At 60.8% G+C, this 26,881-nt stretch overlaps 1 protein-coding gene across 3 annotated transcripts in view; it reads right to left on the minus strand.

Moving 5' to 3' along the window:
- The window catches only part of PRR5 (proline rich 5), a 50,363-nt gene extending 25,081 nt beyond the window's left edge, over positions 1-25,282 (minus strand). The window contains exon 1 of one of the 3 annotated variants that reach the window (XM_090272271.1): positions 25,225-25,282. The gene's annotated coding sequence lies outside the window, so the exon portion shown is untranslated. Of the gene's footprint in view, positions 1-18,269; positions 18,333-22,799; positions 22,849-25,224 lie in introns of those variants that run through there. The other 2 variants (XM_090272270.1, XM_090272272.1) reach the window with 2 other exon arrangements.
- Positions 25,283-26,881: the final 1,599 nt, after the last annotated feature.

Below are 26,881 nucleotides of genomic sequence, written 5' to 3' on the forward strand. Positions count from 1 at the left end.
GGGGAGGAGGCTGGACGGCCCAGATAAGAAGCTCAGGGACCGTGGGAGGCAGGAGGAGGGGCGGAGACGGGGGTCTGGAGGGCTTCTAGCTGGAGAGGGGGCTGGAGCTGCCGCCGGGGCCTGGGAGAGGCGGCCCGGGGGAGATTCCAGAGGAAGGAATGGCCCTGGCATCTAAAAGCAACTGCAGTCAGTGCGAAGGGAATTAGCCGTGGCCGCCTGGCCCCAGCAGCTTACACCCCAGAGCCGAGGGCCAGGTGCGCTGGGGACTCAGGGGAAGGCGCCGCTGCAGTGCGTGGGCTGGTGACAGGCAGAAAGGGACACAGGCGGTGGGGGTGGGCTGACAGCCCAGGCGAGCAGCCAGCCCCCCTGGGCCATAGGATCTGAGGCAGAGGCCAGGAGGGGACAGAGCCGTCCCTGCCCCCCAGAGCCAGGGCCGCTGGGTGCCCACTGCCAAGTGCAGCCCCTGAATGCATTTTGCACAGCCTGCAGGGTGAGGAAAAACCCCATCAACCAGAACCGCGTGCAGACAAGGCTTTACAATGGAGAGATTGACATGGAAACCCTGATTTCTGGCTTCCCGAGAAGCATCAGGTGACCGGGCCTCCCGGGCCCGGGGCCCACGTGATGGCTCTGGGGCTGCCGCGCCTGCAGACAGGCTGGGGCTCCAGGTGCCCACGGGCCGCCATGCCCTTACGGGACCTTCCAGGCCTGAGAAGCGGTGGGGGATTGAACCACTGTATTGAGGGAAGACCCTCGGCAGGGCCTGAGACTTGGGGAAGGGAAATGCTCTCTTTTAAAGGTAATGGGAGACCAAGGGGACCTATTCGTGTGCCCCGGAGCTGCCAGAGTGACCTGATGGCATCAACCACATCCTGTCCTCCCCCAGGACCCTAAGTTCCCTCCTGACCAGCAGGGTGTCAGGAGGTGGTGCAGGACCCTGGTCCGCAAGGAGGACCCCGCTATCCACAGGGCTTGTCCTTCTGGTGGGAGAAGCAGCCCTCCGCCGGGTGGCCAGAACAGGGGTCCACCCAGCCCTGCCGTTGTCAGGTGACCTCTAGGGTCTCAGTGTGCCCGTCTGTAAGATGGACGCGGTCCAGGGTTGGACCCCCGCCTTCTCGCCAGAGCTGCCCCAGGTGAGTTTCAGACATGAGAACCGTGAGGCCCTTTAGAGGCCACGTGCACCCTGTAGACAGACGTGGCTGGAGACCGGGACCTGGTGTCTTTGATGCCTGTGGTATGACCGCACCACGGGGCTGCCCAGGGATGCCACATCCACAGGCACAGTGCTGGGGCCTGCGTGAGGGTAGCTACTGGGCGTCTCCGGGGTCTGGCCCCCTGGGCTCTGCAAACCCCCGAGCCTGGGACAGCTGTCCCCTCCCCCCGTTTCTTCAGAGAGAACCTGGCGCCTGGGGGCCCAGGGGACGGCAGTGAGTGAGCGCAGCTCCGGAACCAGGACCGGGGACTCGGGTCCACCTGGCCGAATTCACGAGCTCTGTGACTCCCCCTGAAGGGGGGTTGGGGGAGTGAGTCTGTCCCCAAAGGGGCTGGTGAGAGGCAGGGCCGAGGGCGTCCCTTTGAGTCATACCGCCTGCCCCGGTCCTTGCAACGCTGGCAGGCAAGGGTTACAGACAGAGAGACTGGGGCTCGGGAGGCCAGAGTCACAGTCAGCACGAAAGCTGGAGCCAGGCCACCTGAGCCGAAGAGAGACCGTCCCCAGGCTCTGTCCCTCCTGCTGGCCAGACTTCGGCCACTTCAGCTCAGCCGGCCCCTGGGCACTGCCCACTCCGAGGGGCACTTCTGCCCTCTGGTGGTGAGGCCTGGCATTCCCCCAGCTGAAGGGGAGAGTCTTTCCAGCTGGCTGGGGAACCCTGGGGCAGGGGACACCCAGGGAGGAGTTTACCAGGGTGCCGGGCTCCGGGAGCCATCTTATCCCTTCTCTGGAATAGACAGGGAAGGTGACACATCTGTCCCAGGAGTGGGTGAGGCGGGATGAGTTCACGTGGTCACGGGGTACATGCCAGCTTCCAGAGACCCAGCACAGAGCAGGTACTGACTAAACAGTAGCTGCCATTTCTTTACTTCAGTCAACACCACGAACAGAGGCGATGCTGGCAGAGTGCAGGCGGGGAGCGCTAGGCCAGCCCCACCCCGGCGCCCGTCCCCTCCAGCCTCCTGTCCAGAGACTGGCCGCCCCCCGCCTGGTCTAGCCCACACACTTGAGTCGGACACAGAAAAGGCCGTCTGCCTGCGGGCTGAGTCCTCGGGTTTCCATACTGGGGTTTGTGGGTAGAGCTGCGTCCCCCCAAAAAAAACATGCTGAAGTCCTAACCCGTGTACCTGTTTACCTGTGAACGTGACCTTATCTGGACAGAGGTGTGGTCAGGTTGAGATGAGATCACACGGGAGGAGGGTGGGCCCTAAATCCAATGGCTGATGTCCTTATAAGAAGGCCAGGTGGAGACACAGTACTACAGAGACACAGAGGGAAGAGGGCAGGGCCTGGAGGGGCGCAGACGAGCGGCCACCAGAAGCTGGGGAGACCCAGAGGCGAGGCCCCCTGTGACTTCGGCCTTCAGCCTCCAGCAGAAACGCCCTTCTGCTAAGAGCCAGCCTGTGTGTGCTCTTTGGTACGCGGCCCTCCGACACCATCAGGGACTTCCCCAAACACGGCCTGCTCTCCCCTGGGCCCTGGCTTTGACCTCGGCATCCGGGAAACCCCAGTCCGAGTGTGGAAAGGCCAGCCTGGTGCTCGCAGACTGGAGACACCCTCGTCCCCTAGCTGTGCTCTGTCCAGTAGGAACCTGGAGACTCCAGGAGTTGGGACGGGAGTCGGGCTTCTGCTGGAGGCAGCACATGCGGCCTTGGCCGCTGCGCGCTGGGCCCTCGCTGCGCCCCAGTGCCGGGGCCCTGTGAGGCTTTCCTGACCTGAATATCTGCAGCAGCCTGGCAGACAGGCCCCAGGACTGTCCCCACACAAGGCAGACCTGTAGATGGAGGCCACACAGGGCAGAGATGGACGGGCTGGGCTGGACTGCCAGCTTCTAGTCTCCCCAGGGCACCTTCTTGGCCGGCAGCCTTTTCTTGGAAGGATCCCTGGAAAGAAGGAACACTGCCTCGGACATCAGAACTCGCCTTGATAAGGCGAAGTAGCCGGAGGGAGCCGAGGCCGCGGGGAGGGCTTGGTGAGGCCGTGGGGCTGTAGGAAGCGCTTCCTCTCCCGTCCACCCCTCACTGCTCCTCCCAATGGCCGGCCCGGTGCGGGGGACAGGAACCCCAGTCCCCGCCAACTCAGATCCAGCCCGGTAAGGACACTGTGGTATCACAACTTGGCCTGTGACTTTGTGAATGAAGCCCAAATTGCCCAGCAAGGAGGTGGCGTCAGGTCACCTGGACTCAGCCAAGTCCAGGACCTCGCTCTTGGAGAAGGGGGTCCACCCGGAGGGTGATCCACCCGCCACCCCCTGCTTCTGCGAGAACACGGTTCAGTCCCCGAAGGGACTGACTCCTGAAGGAGAAACTGCTGTGAGATTCTCTGGATGGGGGTGGGGTGGGTGGAGTCCCATCTCCCCATGGGGGCGAGTGGTACCCCTTACCGAGTACGTGCCCCAGCCAGCCTGGCTCAAGTGTCCCCACTGTAACCCTGCCACCACACGGAGGTCCCAGGTCTACAGGGTCACAGGCCGGTGAGGGGCAGGGCCAGGATGGATGCTGGGGTCCCCGTTCTAGTCCCTGGCTTCCCCCAAGATGGGTTGTGACCTGAATTCAGGCATCCACCTGGTGGAGGCTGGGACCTTCCCCACCTCGCGCCTGGGCAGGTATTGCTCCCCTGCTGCCTCCCAGACCCTGGGGGCCAGCAAGCACAGGCCCCGGCCCTCGCCCTGCAGCCTGGCCGTCTGTCTGGGCCCTGCAAGCCCCCGAGGGCTCAGGGCCGCCCCGCCGCTGCCCAGTCCCCCAGACGGGCTGCTGGCCTGAGCCTCGCAGCAGCTGGGGAGCACCTGCTGCTGGCTGTCACTTGGCCAGCCCCCCACATGTGACCTGCACTGCCTGGTCAGCCCCCCACGTGACCTGCTCTGCCTGCTCGGACGCCGGCTTCCGCTGAGGCCGTCTGACTGCAGGATGAACTCTGACTTTCCGAGCTGGGCGTCCAGGACCCCCCCCGCCCCCCAGTCTGGGCACAGCCTTCCATTCCTTCCGCTTCCGCTTCGTCTCCCCTCAGACCCCCAGCACGCTTTTCTCTCCTCACCCCACTCCCCAACCGGGAGACAGAGCCGTGGCTTGTTCTCCAGACTCCCCGCCCGCTGCCCACTCGGGCCTTTCCCCGGGCTCTGCCCTCTGCCTGGCCACCTTCCGCCCCTGCAGCCGGCCTCCGGTCTCCGGTTCTGTGAGTCTAATAACAGCAGGAGGCAGGACAGTGTCCTGCCGAGGGCGGGCTGGGAGCGGCCTGCCTGGCTGGGACCATGGCTCCTGCCGGTCAGAGCCACCTGCACGGGCTGTTTATTAACCGTGCCTCAGTTTCCTCCCCTGTAGAATGCGAATGTGGGAGAGGAAGCAGCTTCACCCTCGGGGTTCTTTTAGCTGATCTAATAATCAAGTAGACCAGACATGTTCGCAAGAGAAAATAACCAAACTTACTACATACGTACGTGTGGGAACCTGTGCACATGAGAGCCAGAGACCCGCCTCCCCCACACATGAGAGGGTCTGAAGCAGAAGGGGGGCAGTAAGGGGGGGTATGAGACACCCTGAGCTGGGCGTGACGTGCGGCACCTCGGGGGTCTCTGGTCACCACTGGATGATAGGAAGAGCAGAGGTTCAGCGATTAGTGTCATAGTTTGCCTTACCACACAGCCAGGTCAGAAAAGGCTATCTCTGATTACCCCTTATTCCGAACAAGGCCCTCCTTCAAGTCCATCCTGGTAGTTAAGGGGAGGCACAGATGTCTCTCTTGGACCTGCAGCTAAAGCTGCCTTTAGCTCAGAACTATACACACACCCCAGAGGCACCTCTTGGGGTGACTCACTCTGAACCCCCACAGAATCGTGACCCCTTCCTCCCTGGGTGATCCCAAGGCTGTAAATGTATTCACAGCTGCAGAATGCCAAGGAGGGGACTGGCCCAAGCGCCAGCATCACCAGCTGGCCTTGCTCAGTCCCACATTGCCCCGGGCCCGACCCCAGCATGCAGCCCGTTCTCCTCCGGACACGACTCAGCTAACAGTCCCCGGCCACCCTCCTTCTGCCTTGTGTGCAGTCCCAGGACAGAGCCCCCCCTTCCCAGCCGACGGGGCTCTCCTCAGCGGTGGCCTCTGCACGTACAAGCCCCTGGATACTGACTGACAGACGTGGCCATGACCTGACTCTAGTCAGGCTCCCTGCTTCTGAGGGCCCCCCTTGGGCTTCCTTCTCGCTGGCTGTAGCATCCACTTTAAGCAAGAACCCTGCCGGGCCCATTCAGGAAAACTCCCCGCCCTTGGTACCTCGTCGCCTGGCCTGCCTTCACGATTCTGCTGAGTTGACTCACAGCAAGCCCCAGACCCCAGACGGTTCCTCTTAGTTCTTCCCCAGCCGCGGACCCCGCTCACCCCCTGGCTGCCGATCCCCACCGGTCCTTGTTGGAGATCAGTCCAGTCCCCCCTTCACCCCACACTGCCAGACCTCCTCCACCTCCCGTAAGTGCAAAGGGGCTGCAGAACCTGACCTGGCCTGAAGTGGAGAGTGTGCAGAAACTGTCCCCACCGATAGGTGCAACAGACTCGTAATCGTGACAAAGATCCGACAGGGGTTCCCAAACCACACAGGGCCCCGAGGGAGGCAGGGGAGGGAGGGAGGATCTGCCCAGATGGGAAGGTGAGTCACAGCGCTGGCAGGCGGCTGAGCTGGATTCCCCCGCGCAGGACCGGCAGAGACAGGAGAGTAAGGGCGCCCGAGGGCTGGCTGAGGAGTGGGCAGCCCTGGGGGGGTGTGAAATTGTTCTGCATTGACCACTTAAAGGCTAAGAGGCTGGGCGGTGGGAGGACTGAGCAACCAGGAAGCTCCTTCCACCTGGCGCCGAGACTCGCTGGAGAGGGACTTACACACACCTTCTGAATGCACACGTGAGCTTGTAAGAAAATGAGGGCAATCACCAGGGACCCGACTGATGACCTTAACATTATCACTAAGATACTATGGATCGAACGTTAGGCCCGCGTCGTGCCTGGAATGTGCTGCGTTGCACACCGAGTGCTGTTCTCGGCGCCGTAGGGAACCAAGCCCTCCAGCCGGGCGGCCGGGGACGCAGCGGGCACTGTCACAAAGCTGACCACCAGCCCCGACACAGGGCGCTCTGAGCGTAAATCCCTAATGGGCAGGTCATGGGCAGTCCCACCCCAGGCCTCTGGCTCCCTAGGTGAAAGGTTGTCTCTGCCTTAAGCAAGTTCCGGCCCTTGTTTCTGTGCGCCTAGAGCAGCGGTTCTCCACCTGTGGGTCTCGACGCCTTTGGGGGTCAAACGACCCTTTCACAGGGGTCGCCTAAGACCATCGGAAAACACACATATAATTACATATTGTTTTTCTGATTAATCACTATACTTCAGTTATGTCCAATGTGTAACAATGAAAATACATCCTGCATATCAGATATTTACATTACGATTCATAACAGTACAAAATTACAGTTATGAAGTAGCAACGAAAATAATTTTATGGTTGGGGGTCACCACAACACGAGGAACTGTGTTAAAGGGCCACGGCATTAGGAAGGTTGAGAACCACTGGCCTAGATGAACCCACTGCTGAGGTTACTCAGCCTCAACACCCTCAAGCAAGCATCCCATCTCGTTAACTGTCCTGTAATCCAACCACCCCCTGATTTCTCTTGTCTTCACGGAATCTCTCCTACGTGCCCTCCTTAAATCCAAATGCCTAAAAGAAATGGCGAAACTGTTCCTCCCAGGAGCATTTGAGATCTTGCTTCTCGGCAATGTTGTCAGTTCGGTCCAAATAAACTCTTGTAAAAATTCTCTACAGGTCTGGACGTTTCTTACATCAACACAGCAACCCCCACTATTGCCACCCCCATTTCACAGATGAGGAAACTGAGCACATCTCGTGCTGGTGGAGCCGGGATTCAAGCCCAGGCAGTCCGGCTCCAGCGTGTGTATTTGTTTTTCTTCAGATTATTTATTTGTTTATTTTGAGAGAGAGGGGAAGGGAGGGAGAAAGAGAGGGTGAGAAATAGCTATGTGATGGAGAAACATCGATTGGCTGCCCCTTGTATGAGCCCCGACTGGGTACCCAACCCACAACCCAGGCATGTGCCCTGACCAGGAATTGAACCCGTGACCCCTCCTCACTTTGCAAGACAACATCCAACCCACGGAGCCACACCGGCCGGGGCCACATTCTGTGCACTTAATCTGCTCTACGGATGTATCTAACTGGTCTAGCTGTTGCCACAGGAAAACGTTGTGAGTGCAAAGCCTAGACATTAAGGTATGGTGGTGATGGCAGAGCTCAAGAGCTGGAGGATTTTTGGTTTTAAAGTTACAGTTATAATCTTAGTAACAAATGCATGTAAAAAGCTATTGTTCCAGGAACTGAAGGTACGGCCCACCCTGACTCCCGGAGACCACAAGCATCCGACCTTTGTGTCCCAGGAAGACAGCGAGCCATCAAGATGGTGTCTGAGCCATTGCGGTCCAGGGAGAGATGGGGACAGAGCTGGACAGCCCAGGACACAGATAAAGAATCACTGGTCAGACTTCCGGCCAAGATGGAGGCCTAGACAGACAGGCTGCATCTCCCTCCACAACTAAGAAGGAACACAAGTACCTCAGAACTAGAGACAACCAGAAGTTCCAGAAAATCAAGCTGCATGGAAGCCCAGCAAACAAAGACATAAAGAAGAAATACTCATCCAGACAGGTAGGAGGGGCGGAGCCGGGGCGGAGAGGACGAGGTGTGGTGGTGGCAGCAGGGGCGGCAGCGGCAGGCCGGCAGGAAGCGCAGTCCCACATTTTAAAGAGTCAGGAGGGACACCTGGGGAGTGTACCCAGCTCCTCACTGGACCTTGCAGCTCACAGTCCCAACACCAGGAAAAATCAAGCCTCATTGCTTCTGACTGTGCAGACCAGTGGGGGTTGGGCCGGAGGCAGAAACTGCCGGTCTCTCAGCAGAGTCTGCTTGTTTAAAGGGCCCCCACGGTCCTAGATCGTCCGCAGATCCACCCACTCTGGGAACGGCAGCCAGGGCAGCAGCTAGAGGGGCGCCAGTCCCATACAGAAGTGGGAGAGGTGCCTGGAAAAGGGGCGAGTGCTGGGCAGGCGGCATTGCTCCCTCTCGGACCCCTCCCCCCAGCACCACAACGTGGTGAAATGGGTCGCCCTGTAACGAATCCCTGAGGTCCCGCCCCTTACAATGTAACAGGTGTGACAGCTCTACCTAAGACACAGAGGCAAACAAGCACAGGAGCCTGTCAGAATGAGGAGACAGAGAAGTATGGCCCAAACGGGGGAACGGATCAAGGTTCCAGTGGGAGAACTAAGCGATGAGGAAATAGCCAACCTCACAAATGAGGAGATAGCCAACCTAACAGACGAGGAGATAGACAACCTCACAGATGCAGAATTTGAAACACTGGTCATAAAGATGCTCACAGGCTTGACAGACAGGCTTGAGTACGGCAAACACGTAAGGGAAGAAGTGAAGGCTATGCTAAGTGAAACGAAGGAAAATCCACACAAAACCAATGGTGAAGAGAAGGAAACTGGGGTTCAAGTCAATGATTTGGAACATAAGGAAGAAAAAAACAGTCAAGCAGTGCAGAATGAGGAAACAAAAATTGAGAAAAATGAGAAAAACTTCCCAAATTTTGTGAAGGAGATGGACATACAGGTCCGGGAAGCACGGAGGGTTCCGGGCGAGCTGGACCCAGAGGGGACCACACCAGGACACATCATGAGTGAGATGCCAAAGGTGAAAGATAAAGACAGAGTCCTGGGGGCAGCAAGAGAGTGGCGGAGAGTTGTCTACAGGGGTTGCCTATAGGACCATCAGCTGGTTTCTCAGAGGGCACTTTGCAGGCAGGAAGGGACTGGCAAGCAGTATTCAGTGTGATGAAAGGCAACCTACAACCAAGATTACTCTACCCAGCAAGGCTATCATTTGGAATGGGAGGGCAGATGAAGTGCTTACCAGACAAGGCAAAGCTAAAGGAGTTCATCATCACCAAGCCGTTATTATATGAAATGTTAAAGGAACTTATTTAAGAAAAAGAAGATCAAAACTATGAACACTAAAATGACAACAAACTCAACTATCAACAACTGAATCTAAAAAATGAAAACAAAATCCAACTAAGCATAGGAATAGGAACAGAATCATAGGTATGGGGATCATTTGGAGGGTTATCAACTGGGAAAGGGAAGGGGGAGAAATGGGGAAATGGTGCAGGGACTAAGAAGCATAATCGGTTGGTACAGAATAGAGGGAAGTTAGGAATAATATAGGAAAGGATGAAGCCAAAGAACTTACATGCACGACCCATGGACATGAACTCAGGGGGTGGGATTGCTGGAGAGACGGGGGGTACTGGGCAGAGGGGAGCAAAGGGGAAAAAATGGAAACTACTATAACAACATAATAAAATATACTTAAAAAAAAAAGAATCACCGGTCAGCTGATAAGAGAACAATTGCCGGGCTGCAGCTCCCACCTGATTGACCTTTTCCCTGAATTTCAAATCCCTTATCTATACTTTTGTTCTCCTTATAAAAAGTGTCAGCTTAAAAGGGAATGTAAGACAGTCTGTTAGGGGACATAACCCCTGTCTTCTCAGATCCCAGGCATCTGAGTAAAGCGTCCAGCTGGCGCTTATTGGGTCTGGGGGTGACAGGCAGCAGGAATGGCGGCGTTTCCGGCGTCAGCGGCCACCTTGGAAGGGAGGGAGGGGGTGCTGAGACAGGCTGAAGCCAGCAGTCAGGAGATAAGACCCCAAACAGGCAGGGCATGGGGACAGGCCACTGAGCTCTTCACACACAGCCAGGAGTCTTGGGGGCCTGCGCCTCCTAATGGCTGGGCAGCCGAAAGGAAGACCTGCCCACCGATAAGAAGAGGTGAGCAGAAAAGTGGCCTGTGCCCACCTGAGCTTGAGCCAGGAAAAGCAGACAAATCCCCTGAGGCTCTGCAGCCGGGGCTGCCCTCACGCCACCTCCTGGTGGAGAAAGCCTGAACGATGACATCAAAGTGGTCCCCAGGCTGGGGATGGGGGGCAGGCCCACAAGCCAGGCCTCCTAAGTGTCCTCAGATAAAGCCAGGCTGGAAATGGACTCAGGGTCTCCAATGACACGTCCCCCAGGGCAGCAGGCCACGACGAGGGAGGGGAGCAAACACCACAGCTGTCAGGACGAGCCCCACGTGCCCCAGCCAAGGGCCGACGGGACGGAGGCCGCGCGATGAATTGGCTCAGCCTCATTCAAAGACAGGGAAGGAAAGCAGCGCAGAACAGAGGTGTGGACGGAAAAGGGGTTCTTCAGACAGTAAGCGCGCCGGGGGACCTGATCCCAGATCACACCCCGGGCACGTAACTTCTTTAGTGAAAGGCTTCTCTCTGTCCTTAGCAAGCCTGCCCGCTGCTTCTGCGCACCCGGGCCAACGCCTCAAGTGAGCGAGCGCATGATCTAGTTACCTCCCCTTCCCCCGCTCCCTGCCCGGCTCCGCATCCTGCTCCTGCCCGTCCCTCCTTGAGTCCAGACACATAGAAGAGGCTGCGAACGGCCACTCCTGGAAGCAGTTCTCTCAATCTGGTGAGATTTTGCTGCCAGGCGTGTCCTCCATGTGGGCTCAAACACATTTTTGTAAAAGTTCTCTCCGGGTTTGGACCTTCGTACAGGGACAGAGGTTGCACAGCCAGGTGCCTGTGAGGAAGCCAGAGCCTTACCGGGCACCTGCCTGGGTGTAAGAGGGGGACGGGCCCTGGGAGAAGGGAGTGTCTGCAGTCTCCGCGCTGGCTTCCCTGTCCTTCCTTGGTGTCCCCCAGTCTATACAAAGGTCCCGACTGACTCAGGTGCCTGGGCGTGTCTGGGAGGGTGTCAGGCACTGAAGGCCACTTGTGTCTGGGTCACACTGATGACACCTGGGTAGATGCACTTGAAGGCCAACAGGAGCTTTCTGCTGCTCCCGCCTAACAAAGCCCCGCTGGGAGGAATCCTATTCATGGGCGTGGCCCAGAACATGGTATGCAGTCCCCAGCCACCCTAGATCAGAGCCTGCCAAGCCGGGGCCTGGCATCCCTCCGAAATTGTCTGCATAACTCCTGAAGGCCAGCGAGCCTTCTGCTGGGGGAAGGGGCGTGGCTTACACAGATTTCCCTTAAACGCTGAGGAATGAGCCTGGCCCACCTGTGTGGACCATCCGTGGTACCCAAAGATTGGGAGTGGAGGAGGGAAAATGTTATTTTGTAGTTAAACACAGATCAGGGTGAACACCCCACAGTCTTGAAGGTAACTCATGACGCTTCAAGGTTATGGGGCCTCACTGGGTCCCACATGCAGACCCCTGAGGATGTGCCACTCCCTCTCCCTTGCAGTCAGGAGAGCCGGGGACCTGCTCTAGACACAGGTCCTTGGGTCACACCTGGCCACAGGAGCACCGAGGATGCTGCTCAGCACATCCCACGGGGACCCTTTATGGGGGCTCCTGGGGGATCAGCCCTTGGACCTCATTACCAGGAAAAGCTGTGCTCTCATCTGAAGGGCATTATGAATCCAACGAGTGATCCTCTTTCCCTCTTTGCCCTTGCTGCTAGGAAGCTCAGTCAAAAAAACTCCGTCCATATCTCACACCCGTCCTGGGCCTCCTGGCATGTCTTTTTTTTTTTAAAAAAAGAGAAAATCCGGGTCCATCTTGATAACAGTGACAGCAATGACAGCAATGACACAAACAAGTATCATGTCACGAGCGCTTTCTGATGGCCAAGCGCGGTCCGAAGGGCGTCCCGTACAGTCAGGCTGTTGCGGGACCCTCTGCGCCAGGCATCGCCATCCCTGCCTTCCAGACAGGGCTGGTGACACCTGGGAGGCGAGGCGGCCAAGGGCAGAGCAGCCGACGGGTGCTTCCCCCGCCGCCCACCTGGCAGGGAGCTGTGGCAGACCGACTCACTTCCTGGGCCGGGAGCGGTGGGCGGGCAAGGAGACTGGGGGGCTCCTCTCCCAGGGGTGCCTGGAGGGGAGGGGCACTTCTCTGGGCTCTGGGGCCCCTGAGACTGCCAGCGCTCCTGCACCTGCCCCTCCTGCACCCCGTGTCAGGGTCCCCAAGCTTCCTTCGTCCATACACTTGGGAGCTGCCCCAAAGGCTAAGGGAGGGCCTCTCACACAAACCACCAGGCCCTCCTTTCCATTCCAACACCACAAAAGCAGGAGGAAGTAAGATTCTGGTGTCCTAAAGACTGACACTGGGTGACCTTGTTCCCAGGCCCTCCCCACCCTGCTGTCACCCACAGGAAGCCAGGCCCAAAGGTCCCTGGAGTTCTTCCAGTTGGTAGTCCATTTTACAGATGGGACGGCCAAGGCCTCACCTAGGGGTGGGACATGCTGGGTCACCACATGCAGGGCTGTACTTGTGAGCGAGAAGAGCAGCATGTGCTGAGGTCTCCTGGGTGCTGGGCACCCCAGCGCCCTCACTCCTGGGCGGCGGGTTCGTGGAAGGGCTGAGGCCTGAGTCCAGCTCTGACCTGGAGCCCACGCACCTCACACGTCACTCCCGCCTCTGCCATCAAGTCATCGTGGGCACCTCCTCTGCAGCCACAGCTCCCTGCGGAGCCCCAGAGGGACAGCGGGGAGGCTCCAGGGCTCGAGAAGGACACCAGCTGCCTTGGGGCTGTCCAGAAGACGTGACCTTTCAGATAGGCCTGGAGGGTGACCTCGCCTGGCAAGAGTGGGGCAGCGGGGCACAGATAGGAGGACAGGACAGGGACTGACCCACAGGGTCGGGCCCTGCAGCCAGCAACCCTGCGCGCTGTCCGGCGTAATGCCACAGCAGTCCACTGGGAGGCGCTCTGGAGGGGACAGTGCAGGCCACACTGTCAGGGCAAAGGCAAGAAGTGACCCTCGGGCCTCTAAATCTCCGCTCCTCGCAGCACTATTTGCCCCAATGCAGCTGCAGCCCCCAGACCTGCTCCCTTGGTAGGGGGGCGGGGTGGCGTTCCGTGGCTGGTGCTCAGACAGGGGGTCTCCGTCTGGGATTGACCCTGAGTTGGAGGCAGGAGCCAGGTCTCCCGGGGTGTGACCGGCGGGAGCCTCAGGCAGGGGCCCGGAGGCGGGCAGCAGAGTGGGCGCCGCGCAGCCGACCTCGGATCGCACGAGGGGTTTGGAGGGGAGGGTCTCAGGGAGTCCAGCACCTGGGGTCAGGCCTCTTGACTTCCAGCTCCACTCTGCAGCCCCCTGGCATCCCAGGCCTCTTCAGCCCCTGGGCTCTGCCGTCACCAAGAGGGAGAACTCGGGAATGTCACATGGGGATGGTGACATGGCCCCATGAGTTTGCAGTCATGATGGAAAGGACCATGGATGTGAAATAAGAGGTGGGGGCCTTTGGGACCCCACCCACCCACCTGGGTGCTCAGAGGAGGCCAGCGCATTGCCCGGGCTCGGTGAGCACTGGGGCGGGGGTCACACGAGGCTCACTGAGCTGAGAAGCCCCAGGCCCCACGCCCAGCCCACCTGCCTGCACCCACGTGGATTTGGGAACCCCTTCCCCGCCTGCGGGCCAGTCGGCCTGGCTGGCTTAGATCCAGGGTTCTGGGGCCCCAAGCGCACTATGCAGTCACCCCACCCCTCGGCCCCCCCTGCTCACTTCTGCCGCCTCTGAGCCTCAGCCCCCCCACCTGTAAGATGGGAAACCACGCTCACAGGGCCGCCCGGGGAACGGCGGGAGCGTCTGGGTGTGACCCGCAGTGCCTCCTCACCTCTCACTGATGCCGCGGGGGGTTGTCACTGAGGAGGGCCACCTGTTCCATCGGCTGTGACTGCGGGGTCTGCGGGTGTGCCCCTGGGCTGGGTGATGTGCCAGCCACACTGGGGCGTGGCGCTTAGGGCTGAGGCTCAGGGAGGGGAATCCCTGTGGTCCGCCAGTCGCCCGAGTAGTGGGGCCTGGGCAGGTCCACAGCGCACTGGGGTCTGGGCTGGAGCCAGGAGCTGACGGGTGGACACAGTCTCCTGGCGCCTGCTGTCCCCACTCCCCGTGGGAGGACAGCCTTGCCCAGACACTGGCCCGGCCCCCAAGGGCTCCTCCCCACCTCTTCTCGGCAGTTTCTGGTTCTGAGTAACTGAGGTCTGGGCCCTTCTCTGCGGCTCCCAGCGTGGGTGGCAGAGAAGGTGGGGACGGAGGTGAGACTCGTCTGCCTGGGAGCTGAGGCCGCCAGGGGCCTCACAGCAGCTGTGACCTGCTCAGCCACGGGGACTTCCCCAGCCTCCAGGGGCCGGTGACAGGAAAGGATGGGACGAAGGGGTGAGCACAGGAGTGCACACTCCCAGCCTTTGCAGGGAGCCAAGGTCGTCAGCCCCTCGGTGTCTGAGGGGAGCGGAGGGGAGGCCCCTGAACCAACTCAAGTGAACGCCAACCTCCTGGCGAGGGGTGCTGCCCCTGGAGGCCAAGTTCACATCCACATGCTCGCCCTTCGCTCTGTCTGGGATAATGTCCCCTGAGCCTCGTCCGCTTGGTCAACTCCTATTGGTCTTCTAACACCCTGCTCGGGACGGCCTACCTCACCCACCCCAGCCTCTTCCGAGGGCCGCGCCCCAGCACACGTGCATCTGCATTTGGAGGACAGCGCTGCCCCGGCCACCAGCGGCAGGGCACCCTGCCCACACACAGCCTGTCCCCGAGGCATTCCCAGCAGGCAGGGCAGCGCAGCAGGCCAAAGGCGGCGGCCCCTGCCCTCCTTTCTGTTTAATAAGTGTTTCCTGAGAGCCTGCCATGTGCCAGACGCGGAGCTAAACACTGGATTGGACTCTGACTTTGGCCAAATCTCATACCCTGTGCCAACCTCAGGGTCTCTTTGGCCTCCACAAGTGCTCTGGGAGGAAGAAAGGATTGGGGGGTAGTGGGGGGTGTCCTCATTTTACTAGTTGGGGGACAGAAGCCCACACTGAGTACATGGCGGGGTCTACAGCCCAGCATCTGAGGCTACATCCAGGGTGCCCACCTTGCGCATAGCTGAAAACCCACAGGGGTGGGGGACCCCCACCCTCTCCTGGTGGAGCCAGGGAAGGAGGGTGCTGGGCCCTGGCTGGGGCCTGGGTGCGCCTCGCTCTCCTCCTGCCCTCCCTCCCTGTGGCCCACCCACCGCTCAGAGCTCAGACCAAGAGAATGGCCTTCAACCTTGACCATGAACATAGAGCCCTTTTCCCTCCATGGGGCTGGTTCTTCTCACCTGTAGGGAAAGCAGAGGTCGCCTTGGTGATCTGGTGGGCAGACGTGTTCCCCGTGGCCTCTGTGACCTCTGCGACCTCAGCGACCTCAGTGTGCAGGGCCAGGCAGCGGAGCCGCTCCCTCTCTGACCTGCCGGGTTCGTCGCCACCCCGGAGGCCCCTGCCCACGCTCCCTCGGGGGCGCACCTGGGCTGTGTCTGTGATGACCTCCTGTAGGCTGCCACTCGGGGCTCTTGTGAAATCAGACGCGGTTCCCAGATCTGTGGGCTGTCCTTCTCAGAGCCCTGTCCCCAAGGCCCCTCCTGTGCTTCCGTCTGGTCCCCTGACTGGCCGCCCAGGGCCGTGCTCTGACCACGGAAGACACGGGGTGGGGCTCGAGAAGCGGGATTTCAAATTCTCTTTGGAAATGTGTTCACTTGGTCTATAATGTCACATTCTAATCTCCACTCTCCAAATGACAAAGCAGAGGCCCAGGGGACCCTGTGACGAGCCCGGGCTATAGGAGGCCAGCTGTTCCAAGCGGGGCTCTGGGGACAGACAGACCTGGGTTTGAAGGGCAGCTCCCTCCCTCACTCACTGTGGCTTGGCCTCAGTGTCCCCATTCAGTAAAATGGGGACGCAGCAGTGCCTGCCCCAGAGGGCTGGGGGAAGGGTCCCAAGGGTTCCTTAGTGAAAGTCCCCCTGGTGGTCAACCGGTGGGGGTGTCCTCAGGGAATGAAGCTGTTTTGATTCTAAACCCCCACCCCCCATCACTCAGGATCTGGTCCAGCCACTGTCCTTGCGGGCCCCTCCCACCTCCCTCCCACCCCCTCCCTCCTTCCCCCAGGTCTCCGGCCACACAGCCCTCACGGCCCTCGCACACCTGCCTGCCTAGCAGGCCCGCCCTCCAGCAGGCTGGCGGCTTGGCAAGCCTGCAGGCAGGGCCAGGGGCCTCCTCGGGGCTTCCATCTGTCTGTGACAGACCGCCAGCCACGGGCGTGTCCCATCTGCCTGCCTCCCTCGTCAGTGTCCCAGCGGGCAGGGGCTGGGGCACCAGGCGGTTGCCTCACAGGGCTCAGCACAAGGCCCTCCGACACACGTGCAAAGTCACTGAACGGACTCTAGAAAACTTGAAACACACAGAAAAGCTGGACGAGGAAACCAGCCACCCATCCTGGTGCATTTCCTTCCAGTCTCTTTTCTGTGACAGGCTGTGACACAGCCCGTGGGGGACACCACCAGTAGCACCCTGCGAACCCCAGCCCGCTGCCCGCCCCGCTCCCTCCGACACAGACGTGCCGGGTCTGCAGCATGGATGCGGCCTGACAGAGCGGGGAGTCGCTCACAGCCACACAGCTCCCAGAGGAGGGGCGCAGGCTGAGCGGGGGCCCTCCTAACTCCCGGGGATCCGCACCCCACCCCCAGCCTCAGCCCTGGAAAGCCTGATTCCCCGCCGCCCAGCCGAACACCCATCATCTGTGCGGGTCGGGGAAATGGAGGTCCTGCCCAGAGACAGGTCACAGGGGCGCACCTTCAGGCTTACCCCTGTCTCTACCACCGGCCTAAGCCCCGCCCCAGCCCTGGACGCCCACCGCTCACGCACTCACTCTCCCCTTCATTCATCGGACACTCCCAGCTCCTGCTTGGTACCAGCCCTGAGCTCGACCCTGGGACCCAGCGATGAAGTGAGCGGAGCCCGGCCCTTGGAGCCCCAGGCTGGAGGCAAGGAGACCTGGGAAGGGTTCACTCCAGCAGGAGGCTCTGGGGCTAGATTGAAGCCGTGAGCAAAGATCCCAGCATGGAAGGTATGGGATATGGGAGGGGCTCTGGCCTACCCTGCCTGGGATGGACTTGGGGCAGCCAGGAAGGCTTCCAGGAAGAGAAGGCCACCTGCCAACAGGGGCTTGAAGAACCAACAAAAGTTCCCAAGTGAGAGAGGGAGGAAAAGAGTTCTAGGCAGAGCGACGGCAGGGAGAGGCTATGAGGAGGGAGGGAAAGGTGTAGGGTGGGCAGGAACATCACCTGTGTGCATGGGCAGGCATTGGGGATGGGGGAGACAGGGACCGCAGTCCAGAACTGGGAGTGGAGATGACCCCGGCCACCCATCTAGAGGTTGCACGTGACTGACGTGTCTCCAGGACCCAGTCCCCTTCAGAACTCAGTTTAGGAGAAACTCCCACCTTCAGCCGTCAGAGCCAAAGGCCCCCGAGCACCGGCTCGAGGTTACTTCCCGGGAGAGCCAATCGCAAAGCCTGCTGGGGCCTCTGGAAACCAGACCCATTCCGAGGGCCAGTCGACGATGCCAATCAGACGGACGCGAGGATGTGACAGAGAACAAGAACACAGGAGTGATCCTCACTGGAGAAAGAGGAGTCAACCCCAATCCACAAATCAGACACCTTGGCTCAGAGAGGCGGAGCAACCTGCCAGGAGTCCCACAGCACGGAAATAATCAGTAAGTAGGCCCAGGCCCCGAACCCAGCCCTCTCTGGCTCCGTGTGCTCCCGCCACGTGGCTGAGTGCCCCCCACGCCCTAGCTCGTGTGCCCAGAACGCGTTTTATGAACGAGTGAGCAAAAGAATCCGAAAGCCCACTCACCCTCCCGCTCTGCGAGGCGGCAGGAAGACGCCATCTGCTACTGTTTTTTTTTGTTGCTGTTACTCTGGAAATCAAAACAACAAACCTGAAGTCACAGCCCCGCTTCGGATCAAGACGGAGAGACACCCAGGCCCCGATTCAGGGCAAGAGCTGAGTCGGGCACGGCGAGGACGGGAGTCAGACGGGGCCACATCTCCGCTCGGCCACTAGCACCGTTAGACCGGCCCCGTGGCGCCCAGCTCTGAGCCCCCATGTCCTGCCACGACGGAGGGGCAAGAGGTCCACCTACCTGGCCAGGCGTCCTGAGGACTAAGGAGGTGCGAGCCTGCAGGGGTGGGTGCGGGGGCTCTTCTTTGCCTGCGACCTTGGCCGAGGCCTGCGCCCTCCTGCAGGGTGAGTTCTGAAATCCTCAGCACTAAGCGCACCGGATGCCCTGGCCTTGCGGGCAGCCGATGGCTTACACATTAGGAGGCATCCATGCGGCCAAAGGGCAGAGGGGCGAGGAGGCTGCAGGCGGGCGGCTCCCTGGGCTCGGCTGCAGGCCCGGCCGGAGCTGCCCCCAGCTTCACCCCATGCAGAGAAGCCCAGCTGCCAGCCGTCCTGATAAATGTTTTATCACTGCTCACGGAGAAGTCCCCAGGAAGGTGCCTGCAGCTCTGAGCCTAGAGAGCACCCCTTCCTGCCCGGACAGAAGGAAGGGGCTGGGTGGGGGTGGGGTCAGGACAGCTCCCTCCTGGCCTGCTGTGACTTCAGGTCAGCTCAGTTCCGCAAATGCCCGTGAACCTCCCTCACACTCTGTGCCTCCCTGGGCTGGGTGCTGGGTGCCAGGCTCAGCCCTGCCACACAGACAGTTCCCACTTTCCTCTTCCCATGTCTAGAACACCAGCTACTGCCCCTTGGCCCCAATGCCCTGTCCTGCTGGCCCACTGCCACCTCCTCCAGGAAGTATTCCTGATTCTCCCCTTCCCACTGTGTGACCTTGGGCACACACTCTCTGAGCCTGTTTTTTAAATGGAGCAGATGATTGTGTAAATGAGGGACACGATGAGATTGTGTAAATGTCCCAGTGCCTCGACCACACAGAGACACTCCATTTCGGGGGACCCGGAGGTCAGGAATCAAATCAGTAAATATCATTGAGCATGTCTGGGGCGGGATACAATAACACATAGAACCTGGCTCCTGCTTGCAGGGCTCCACAATCTCACTGGGGCGGTAAAACCTAAAGAACAATAACAACAGCATAATAATAGCTACCAAGTTTCAGGCCTCTGCCCCCAGCCGGGTCTGTGGCATCCCATCCCCTCACTTGTTCCTCCAGCAGCCCTGTGACATGGGGCTCTTACCCCCAACTCATAGCAGAGCAGGGACCTGAGACTCAGAGAGGGGAAGGGCCCTGCCGGAGGCCACACGGCCTGCTGGGCCTTTGGGGTGTGAGCTCGGGGCCCACACCTGCTTTTTACACCGTTGTCCACGTGGTGGCACCACTGAGAGGGGCCGTGGTCCAGGGCCAGCGATGAGACACCCAAGGGCAGGATGTGCTGCCACTAAGCAGACCGCCCTCCTGTTTCGGAACCGCAGGGCATTCCAGAACAGGGCACGTGCTCTCAGCGTCGCATGAAGTGAAAAAGGAGCCGGGCGGCAGCTTGGCCTCTCTGAGTCTCTGTTTGCCTGTCTGTTGTCTGGCTGGCCGTGAGGACCTCTGGGCTGGTGGGGGGGGTGGGTGAGTGGGACGGTGCCTCGGGGAATCTTCACACAGGGCCTGGCACACAGTCGGCGCTGTGCTTTGAGAGGTAAACTGAGACTTTAGAGTCAGAGCGAAGGAGAGCAATCCTCCGGGCAGAAAGGAACAGCAGATTTTTTTCTCGATCATTTCAGCAGGAGCCTGGCTGGGCCCTCGCCACCTGCCCAGCATGGGGACAGTCGGTGGTGATGCTGTGGCCAACCCCCACACCCTGTCCCCACTGCTCAGAGAGGCTGGGCAGCTTCCCCAAGGCCACACAGCTGCTAATGGTGCCGCCGAGGTGTGTAACAGTGCACCTGGCTCCGGCTCCCCCGCATCGGCCGCCCTCCGGCCCCACTGTGGCTGCTCCTCTGGGCCACCAGAGCTGAGGGTCTGAGGCCAGAGCCAAGGCCTATCGGTGGGGCCAGCCCTGGGAGTCAGGAGTTCCCGGGGCACAGGAACCAAGCTCGCACACAGACTTCAAAGACCCCATCCCACAAGGTGCTCCCCAACCAAGTCTCGATTTTGCAACATAAAAGAGGGATGTGGTTAAAAGAAAGGGGGTTGTATTGTCACCAGGAAGCCACCTCACTGTTCCACTAACCCAAGTCTTTACAACAGCCCACAGTTCTAAGTCATGCCTCCCACCTCTAACCCAGAAGATGGCTGGTCCTTCTCAGTGCCTGGGCCCCTGTGGGCCACCCTGGGCTTCCCAACCCTAGAGCAGGTGTCCTGTCAGCTGTCGGACTCCGAGGGCCACTGGGGCCACCGCCTCACCTGGTAGCTCCCTGTCCAGCACCTCCCTTCCCACATGGGTCTCTTGGCTCCCTGGGGAGGCCCTTGCCATCTGCCAGGCCCGAGAGGCCTGTGAGTGAGGGAGGGAGTGACTCTCTGTCCCTCTGTGGGTGTCTCCTGGGAGCTCAGCTCTCCTCACGGACGTCCTGGAAGAGGACCTTGTCCATGTCCATGAACACCCACACTTGGGGTACCTGGGGAGGGCCCAGGCTTTCTCCTCCATCACCGCGCCGGCCCCTTCTGGGTTTCTGCTCGCCTGACTCTGCCGGGGGTCGCCTGGGAACATGGGCATCTCCCTGCGCCTGCCTTAAGGCAGGGGGCTGGCCCAGCAGCCCAGCCAGATCCCACGAAACGCCGCCGGCTCTGACCAGGCGATTCCGCTCGACCATCACCAGGCCTTTTAAGCCATCCATTAGAAATAAGAAAACCCATTAGCTAACAAATGTTTCTGCATAGACGGCTTTCCCTCCCGATGGGAAATGAAGTCCACGAGGCTGTCCCCGTCCCCAGCCAGTTAAATGCTGGATACACATGCTGAGCCACCGCTCCCGCGGCTGGTGGGCCCACCTCCAGGGCGGGCTTGTCAGGCGTCAGGCACTCTGCTGCCATCACCCAGGGGGGTGGGTCAGACACTCCCAGTCTTTGGATGAGAAACTGAGACCCAGAGAAGCCAAGTCACTTGCCCAGGGCCACACAGCAGCCAGGTGGCCTCGGGTGCTGACCCAGGTCTGCCTGACTCTACGGACACCCACCCCTGCCCCCAACACACAGATACTTTAAACAAAGGGCTCAGAATCCCAGACCATTTGACAGGAAAACCGCCTGGGAGGCCCCAACATCCTGACTGATGGGGACTTAGGCTCAGAGAGGGGCAGGGGCTCACCCAGGCACAGAGCAGGGCCGGAGCCTGTAGGAGAAGCCCCTCTTGGGTCCAAGCCCCTCTTCGGTCCACACCCCTGCGTGCCAGCCAGTGAGGGAGCTGTATGACCTTGTCTTATCATCCACTGCCACCACCCAGGGGTGCTCACATCTGAATGTGCGTCAGAATGAGGGTGGGTTGGAAAATGCAGATTCCTGGTACCCCCATCAGCAATCAGGAGCCCAGAAAGAGGCATTTTGTCAAGCTGTATCATTAAAAGGGACAAGCCAGTGGTCAGAGCCCCTCGCTCACCCTCCAGGAAGGGTTCTAGGGCTGGGTCCGACACAGGTGGCCTGAGGGAGCCCCTCCCCCTCCGGTACAGTCCAGGGGATGGCCCCCGGGAGCCTGGGGAACTTGGGTACAGTCACGCTCTCACCAAGAACGTCACTAATCACCTGGACAGTCCACGCGTCCTCGGGGCAGTGACACATAGCTCTCGCTGCTGCCCAGACGCGGATGGGGAGATGGAGTCTGCCCACAGGAAGTGGCCTGGGGGGCAGAGCTGACCGCGCCCTAGGACCCACCGGCCAGCGACCCTCCTCGGGCCCAGCAAGTCTCCCTACCTCGGCTCCATGGGAAAAGTGCCGGGCCCTGCTCGTGTGAACAGGGTCTGGAGCATGGCCTGATTTTGCCAGAGGCCCGGACACTGACCGGGCCCATCTGCCCAGTGTGCCATCTCTCCAGATGTGCGTGTGTGTGTGTGTGTGTGTGGGGGGGGGGTGTCCCCAGGCTCTGAGAGCACAGACCCTCCGCTGCTCCAGCCCTGGGGCCCCTGCCCTCAGGTGCGCCTCCTGCTCCAAACCTACCCCAACACTCCGCAGGGCCAGCCCCCTGCAGGAAGGCCGTGGCGGGAGGCCCAGGCCAGAGGGGCGGTGCGCCCCGCTGAGGCAGGACAGACTCCTAAAGGTGGTGCCCCCCTCCCTCCCCAGCTTTGTGTGCTCTGTGAAGGGGGGCGATGGGAAGGGAGGGAGAGCTCCGGTGGGCAGTGGGCAGTGTCTGGAAGGAAGATTAGGAAACGAGGCACTGGGCGAGCGGCGGGTCCCACGGGCAGAGACGCACACAGAGACCCAGAGCAACTCAGAGACAGGTGAGGAAAGGGGGGCGGGGCGGGGGGCGAGAGAGAGACTGAGAGAGAAGATGCGCTCGGGGGGTCCCAGGAGAGACAAGGTGGGAGAGGGTAGACCCCCACCCAAGGTGGGCACCTCCTACCCCACCCCATGTCTCCGCATTCGGGCGCGACACAGGCGCGGGCGCGCGCGCACACACACACGCCACTCCGGCCGCTCAGCCCCAGGCCCCCGCCCTCTGCTGCGCGCGTGTCGACCTCGTCCCACCCGGCCCCCTCCCCCGGCGGGGCCTCTGGGACCGTCGCCGCCACTCACCTTGGTCCCCGCGCCACTGCTGCCGCCGCTGCCACCGCGCAGAGCCGGAGCCCGGGGCCGAGGGCGGGGGACGTGGAGGCCCCGCCCCGCCCCGCCTCCCCGGCGCGCAGGGCTCCCAGCGCAGCCACGGCCCCCGGGACCCTGGGGCTGCGGAGACTCCCGCGAAGCAGCTAGCAGGGCCGCGGGCACACCCACCGACCCGGCCCCGCCAGGGGTAGGACCCGTCCGAGCTGGGAGCCTGGGGCCGGAGGGTTCCGCGGGTCCCCCACTCGGGTGCACTGCGCAGGCTGTGGGTGGTGCCCGCCGCGGTGAGGGCGTCCCCCTTTCCCCAGTGGCCCAGCTCGGCTCTCCGGCCAGTAACTCACCCCGCGGGGGTCCTCTAAGGGCCTCAGAGCGCCCCCTCCCCAAGCCCTGGCCTGCGCGGGGGCCCTGGGAGCCGGGAGGGAAAATCGGCCTCAGACAAAGTCCCTGCTCCGGGACAGGGGACAGATGCAGCAAACCACAGTTTCCAGCGTCTAAACAGCCCGGGGCCAAGGTTAGACTGGCTCCAGCGGCGTTGCCCAAACTGGTTAGAAATTCGAATTCTTGGGCTGCATCCAGACTTACAGGATCTGGGGGTGGGGCCCAGGAGTCTGGGGTTCAGCAGACCCTCCAGGTGGTCCCCAGGCTCTGTGAAGTTTGAGATGTCGGCCCTGGTGGAAATGCCCGGCACCCCACATCGAGCGCCCCAGATCCCACACCCCAGAGGGTCTAAAAGGGCATCTGTTCACTCTTCACCTAAAAACACTCACCCTGTCTCCCCTGTGACCCTACACTCGGGTGGAGGTGGCTCTCTGGTGACCTGCCAGCCCTGGGTGGAAGCCAGGAGGCCCCAGGCTGCCCGGGTGCTGGTGGCTGGTTCTCATGTGTTCACAGGTGGTGCTTGGAAGCTGTGAAACGCAGGTGTGCAGAAGCTTTTGCTCCTGTTCAGCCGTCATTGTTCCCATTGGAAGTTAAGCCTCCGGACAGCCCCCCACCCGCCCCCCCAACTGTTAAAAAGGGGCAGGGCGGGTGGCAGCTCTTCCTGGTGACGGAAGTCCAGGAGAGGGAGTGGGCCGGGTCCTGGGCTGGGTGAGCCCACCTGAGCCACAGGCCAGGGTGTCCCAGAGGTGGGGAGGACGCCCGGCAGAGGGGCCAGCTGGGGCACACGCGCGCGCGCGCGGTGAGGGCGTCCTCCCCTGGCCCGCCGGCAGCGGCCTCCCCTGCACCCTCTCCCTTTGCCTGGCCTTGTTTTCCTCTTCACTTGGACTTGGCTTTCTGCGCTGCGGCTGCTGATTTCTTGATTGTTTAGTTTGTCCAGTAGGATTTAACTCCCTGCGTGAGGGGACGTGTGTCTTTTCTTTTGCCCGCGGTGTCCCTGGTGGCTAGGACAGTGTGTGGCACCTAGAAGGTGCCTCATAGATGTTGTGGAAAGAAAGGATGCATGAATGACCAGGTCATGGGACGTGCCGGTCGCTTCTCACCTGTGGCAGCCCCTGGTCTCCCAGGTCCTCTCGCTGCCAGGCTCTGTGCCCACCCTGGCGGCTGCACCCTGTTCTGGTGCCTGGTTGGGTCTGGCCTGTGGAAGGCGGCCGCTGGGGAGGAGGGAGTGGCAGGGCTGCGGAGCGGGGACCGGCGGTGGCCTCCATGCCACAGCCCCCGCAGCGCCCACTGGAAGCACCAGGCTCTCTGCTTGCTCCTCCAGCCCCAGGGGTGGCAGCTCCGGGCACCTGCCAGCCTCTGGGAGCTCCCTAAGCCTGTGAGTCCCTTTAGTCACGCCTCTTATGTGGACCAGCTGGGGTGCGTTCTGTCTCCTGCTGGGGACCCTGACTGAAACAGAAATGATCTTTGCCACTTCGTAGAATTGGAAGCAGAGGCTCCGAGAGGTTACAAAGTGTGCCTAGCCAAGGACCTTACCAGACACCTCTCCAAAGACGACGTTCAAATGACAAATAAGCACGTGAAAAGACACTCCACATCCTGGGTCCCCAGGGAAATGCTGGTTAAAACAACAGGGAGGTGCCACCGTGTTCCTAGCAGGACGGTGAAATCCCAGAGCACTGATACCAAGTGCCACGAGGATATGGAGCAGCAGGACCCTCACCCACTGCTGGTGGGAGCTCAGACGGTGCAGCCGCGGGGGGGACAGCCGGGCGGCTTCCCACAGAACGGAACACACGCTTCCCGTCCGGTCCGGCGGTCACACTCCTTGGTATTCGCCCGAAGGAGTTAAGACTGACTTTTGCACAAAAACCTGCACATAGATTCCCACTTGGCAAAACTTGGAATCAACCCACATGTCCTTCTGTAGGTCACGGATAAACGGGTACGTTCAGACAATGGAAAAGTATTTAGCGCTAAAAAGAAATGAGTTATCAAACCACGAAAAGACGCAGAGGAAACTTACACGCATATGACTCAGGGGAAGAAGCCGATCTGAAAAGGCTGCATCCGGTAGGATTCCAGCTCTGTGACATTCTGGAAGAGGCAGAACTATGGAGACGGTGAAAAGCAGTTGCCAGGGGGCAGAGGAGGGAGGGACGAGTGGGCGGAGCACAGACAGTTTTTAGGGCAGCGTAGTTATTCTTTAGCGTGCTGTGGTGGTAGCTACACGTCATTACACGTGTGTCTGAACCACGGAATGGACCACACTGAGAGTGAGCCCTAATGCAAGCTGCTGACTGTGGGCGACCATGGCGTGTTGCCGTGGGCTCATCAGTTGTAACGCCCTCTGCTGGGGGATGCTGATGGCAGGGGAGGCCGTGCGTGTGTGGGAAGAGGGGGTGTATGGGAAATCTCTGTACCTTCCACTCAGTTTACCTGTTAAGCTGACACTGCCCTAGCAGAACGCGGGGAGAGCTTGCACACCCCGAGGGCTCTGTGCACAGGGAGGATTTTTGGAGACACTTACCTGGTCCCAGCAGACAGGCAAATAGGCCAGCAATGTGCACTGACTTGCCCAGGGTCAAACGGGGTGCCGGGCTTGAATGCACCCTCCGCCCAAAGATGCCCACGTCCTAATCCCCGGAGCCCAGGAGTACATTACCTTTCATGGCAGAAGGAGGCTGCGGATGTGAGTACGGAGCTCAGGTGGGAAGATGACCCTGGATTATCCGGGGGGCTGATGTCAATGCGAGGGTCCTTGTAAGAAGGAGCCTTATGAGAGGGTCCGAGTGAGAAAGGATGGTGTGGCCGCCGAAGCAGAGAGGGACGGGGAGATGCTACACTGACGGCCTTGGAGAGGGAGGAAGGGGCCTCAAGGCCCGGGCTGCAGGGGCCCTGGAAGCCGGGCAAGGCGGTGAGATTGCGTCTCCCCTGGAGCCTCTGGAAGGAACACAGCCCAGCTGACTGTGGCTCCAAGACTGTAAGAGGATGCGCCCTTGTGGTTGGAGCTGTGACTCAGTGGCCGTGAGTTAGAACAGTCACCGGAGACCAGTACGCAGGGCCGGGACAGGGCCAGACGCTGACGCTGGGGCACCGGCAGCTCTGCAGCCTCCCCCCTGGACCCCCTCCCTGCGCCCCACCCTCCCCCCAGGGCTCCGGGCCCCTGAGCTTGGCCGCTTGGTGCTTCAGGACGAACTGTCCTCCGGTGGAGCCCTCCCGTGTTACGGGAAACACACACACAAAACAACTTACGTGATAATGGGGGGAAAACGACAAAACCCACCAGCGCCCCGTGGAAGAGTCAGAATGTGCCTCCCCCCCCGCACCCCAGTTTTGAAGCTCCTGGACGAACTGACCGCCCGAAGGGGGCCCTTCAGCGCTCACAGGGTTCCCTTCACAGGGTGGCCCTGCAAACTCAGGGCACGTGAGGAAGGTGAGGCCCTGCTCAGAGCTTCCGTGGAAAGAGGCAACCCCCCCTAGAAGCCAGCGTATGGGGTGGGAGGCGGGCCAGGGAGCAGCTCTGGCCTCTGCCTGGAGCCTCCTCGGCCCCACTGTTCACCCTTGGGCCCCCTGGGCCTCACCGTCTGCCACCCTGGCCGCCCTGCCCCCCACGGCCGGGGGAGGGGCCGCCCTCTGGACTTGCAGCCCTGCTCTGCCATTGCAGACTTAAAAGGTAGGTG

The sequence above is a fragment of the Furipterus horrens genome, unplaced genomic scaffold (genome assembly GCF_987537825.1).
Source record: "Furipterus horrens unplaced genomic scaffold, mFurHor1.1.pri manual_scaffold_4, whole genome shotgun sequence".
Classification (NCBI taxonomy): domain Eukaryota; kingdom Metazoa; phylum Chordata; class Mammalia; order Chiroptera; family Furipteridae; genus Furipterus; species Furipterus horrens.